This window comes from Anopheles moucheti (genome assembly GCF_943734755.1).
Source record: "Anopheles moucheti chromosome X unlocalized genomic scaffold, idAnoMoucSN_F20_07 X_unloc_4, whole genome shotgun sequence".
Classification (NCBI taxonomy): Eukaryota; Metazoa; Arthropoda; class Insecta; order Diptera; family Culicidae; genus Anopheles; species Anopheles moucheti.
In genome coordinates, this window is record NW_026453548.1 from 1,071,442 (window position 1) to 1,075,000 (window position 3,559).

At 57.5% G+C, this 3,559-nt stretch overlaps 1 non-coding gene across 1 annotated transcript in view; it reads left to right on the plus strand.

Annotated features, from left to right (window-relative positions):
* Positions 1-3,537: 3,537 nt before the first annotated feature.
* Positions 3,538-3,559, plus strand: part of LOC128308414 (5.8S ribosomal RNA) — a 158-nt gene continuing 136 nt past the window's right edge. The window contains exon 1 of the ribosomal RNA XR_008288283.1: positions 3,538-3,559. This exon is cut by the window's right edge and continues 136 nt beyond it. This is a non-coding gene — a ribosomal RNA (5.8S ribosomal RNA).

Here is a 3,559-nt window from a genome sequence, read left to right on the forward strand (position 1 = left end):
ACCAGTTCGGATTCCGGAGACAGCGAAGCACCCTGCAGGCGATCCAGCTGGTGGTGGAGGCAGGCGAGCGCGCGATGTCCTTCGGCAGGACGAACCAGCGGGACAGGCGCTGCCTGCTGGTTGTGGCGTTGGATGTTAAGAACGCCTTCAACACTGCCAGCTGGCAGGCAATAGCGATGGCCCTGCGCGAGAAAGGGGTCCCAGCGCAGCTGCAACTCCTTCTCCGCGACTACTTTACCGACAGGGAGCTGGTGTACGACACCCATGACGGCCCGGTGTCACGTCGGGTAACGGCAGGCGTTCCACAGGGGTCAATCCTTGGCCCGACTCTGTGGAACGTCATGTACGACGGCGTTCTGCGAATCCAGCTCCCTGAAGGGGCCACCATCGTCGGTTTTGCTGACGACATCGCCATCCTGGCCGAGGGCCGCACACCGGAGGAGTCGGCGACGGTTGCCGAGACAGCGATTGAGGCGGTGATGGGGTGGCTTGAGGCACGTCATCTCAGTCTCGCCCCCCACAAGACCGAGGCCGTGCTCATTTCGAGTCTGAGACGAGGACGACTGGAGGTTCCGGTACGCGTCGGTGAAGTGACCTGCACCACTGGGAGATCGATGCGCTATCTGGGGGTCCAGCTTCATGAGAAGCTAGCGTGGAAACCGCACGTGGAAGCGGCCGCGGACAAGGCCCTCCGTGCGGTGGCGGTTGTCACCTCGGTGATGCGAAACCACAGCGGCCCGCAGGTGGCCAAGCGGCGATTGCTGGCAGGGGTTGCGGAGTCTGTCATTCGGTACGCCTCGCCCATCTGGGCTAAGGCGACCGATATGCAGTGGTGCCGCAGAAGACTGGCCCAGGTGCAGAAGCCGCTGGCACGCGGGGTGTCGAGCTCGTTTCGCTCGGTGTCCTATGAGGTGTCGGTGGTGATGGCCGGTCTTGTACCCTACCGTCTAATTATCCAAGAGGACGCAAGGTGCCACAGCAGGCTGTCGGCTGAACCTGGCATCAGCAGGAAGGAGGCTCGAGCAATGGAGCGAGCGGCCACGATGATAGAGTGGCAGAACGCGTGGGACCGTGCGGCGGCAACACCATCGGCCAGCCGCTATCAGACGTGGGCACACAGCCTGATTCCCGACCTGCACCGGTGGACGGGACGTAAGCACGGGAAGGTGGACTTCCACCTTTCGCAGGTGCTCTCCGGACATGGATTTTTCCGAGAGTACCTGCATGTCTGCGGCTTCGCTTCGTCCCCGGAGTGTCCACGGTGCGTAGGGTCGGTGGAGTCGGTGGCCCACGTCTTGTTCGAGTGCCCCGTGTTCGAGGAGATCCGACGTGAGCTGTTGGGCTGGGGGACATCCGAATCGGTCCAGCTCAGCAACATGGCCGAGAAGCTGCTGGAGAGTGCGGAGTGGTGGGACCGCATTCAAAGGGCAGCGAAAAACATCACCACCGTGCTGCAACAGCTGTGGCGCGATGAGGAGGCCCTCGCCAGCGGTCGAGCGGAAGCGGCTTTCGCCGAGGACGAGGAAGTGGTCCTCGAAAGTGTGGCCGCACTCTTCGGCGAGGAAGTGGAAGACGTCTTCGTAGAAGACATCACGAGACGGGTAAATGAAACGCGAGCAGCGCGTCAACGGTCTGCCCGCAACAGACGGCTTCGCGGCAGGGCGGAGGATCGGGCGCGTGTGCGACTGGCTGCGGACGTCGCAGCAGCACTGGCCGCTCGGGATGACGAGGTACTGCGGGCGGCAGTAGAGGCGGAGCGCGAGGGCCTAGCTCCTCCTCCAATCCCTCGGCGGAGCAGGGGAGAACCAGCTTCCCCTGAAACGGTTAGAGTTCGCCACGAGAGGCGACTGTTCATGCAGCGAGTGTGGAGAGCTCGTGTCCGCGAAGAGGGTCCCTCGACAACGCGCCGTCGTCGGTCCATTCCGACGGAGGCGGATCTAATCCGGTCTCGGCGGAATAGACGAGAGAAGGAAAGAAGACGTCGAGCTGCAGGTCGGCGATGGACAGCTGCGGAGGAGGCTTCCGCCAGCGAGGCGGAATGGTCCGATCGCTAGATTGCGAGCTAGCTTGAGAGCCTAAAGTGTTAAAATACGAGCGAGTCATGCGGACTCAGTTAGCGTACGCTTTCAATATGCGGGTAAAGGAAAGAGCAATTTAATAAAGAGATTGGGTAGGGACATCCGAAAGGGTTCATAATGACGCACGACAAATCCCTGGCGGGCGACGTCGTTCGTCAAGAGCGTGGGTTTACGCTATTGTTTTTAGAACATAATGTTTATGAACAATAAAACCTGCAATTGTTTAAAAAAAAAAAAAAAAAAAAACGAAGTGGAGCTTGCGGCTTAATTTGACTCAAAACGGGAAAATTTACCAGGTCCGAACTTATCGAGGTAAGACAGATTGAGAGCTCTTTCTCAAATTTAAGGGTAGTGGTGCATGGCCGTTCTTAGTTCGTGGAATGATTTGTCTGGTTAATTCCGATAACGAACGCGACTCAAACAAGCTAACTAGAACGCTGTCAGCAGTGCACCTCCGGGCGCACCTGACGTCAAGGCCGGCGGCCCCTTCACGGGCGGTCGTCGGCCACGTTTGCCCTGCTTAGCGGGACAACTTGTGTTTAGCAAGGTGAGAATGAGCGATAACAGGTCCGTGATGCCCTTAGATGTTCTGGGCTGCACGCGTGCTACAATGTGAGCAGCAGCGTGTTCTCGCCAATTGGCGCCCCCATTCCGAGAGGAACGGGAAATCACCCAAATGCTCATTTAGTTGGGATTGGGGACTGCAACGGTCCCCATGAACCTGGAATTTCTAGTAAGTGCTAGTCATTAGCTAGCGCTGATTACGTCCCTGCCCTTTGTACACACCGCCCGTCGCTACTACCGATGGATTATTTAGTGAGGTCTCTGGAGGCACACCTTCCGCGGTTCCTTCGTGAGCTGCAGCTGGCATGGCCGAAGTTGACCGAACTTGATGATTTAGAGGAAGTAAAAGTCGTAACAAGGTTTCCGTAGGTGAACCTGCGGAAGGATCATTACCGATCAATACATATATGTTGTTGTGTGAGTTGGTTAGAGAGATAGAGAAACACGGTATCAGCAGAACAAACTGCTATGTTACCTTTTGGGGGCCGCGCACGCCAATTAGACCCGCGAGAGAGGTGTGTCTATACTACGATATTGAGCGTGCGCGACCGTAGGCCAGTGGCCTTCGTACCTGTGCGCACACTCCCAATGGCAGCCATCGAACGCGTAAAGTGTGTGACACATGGGCGAAGGTAAAGACCCACTAGAACATATTTAAACACTGGCCTCGAGCGAGAGAGAACCTAATCAAGAGAACGAAAGTTGTGCAAGATCGCGCCGATGCCGCCCACATCGCGCGTCGATCAATGGGAAGGAAGACCAATGGTCATCCTTGTCCACCCTGGACGGCTTCGAAGGAACCGAGAGGTGCACGGTTACGCTGTCCGGGGAACTTAAGTTGTGAGAGATGCACCTAGCGCATAACGAAAACATAGGAGACAGTTGAACATACCAAAACCCTAGGCAGGGGATCACTC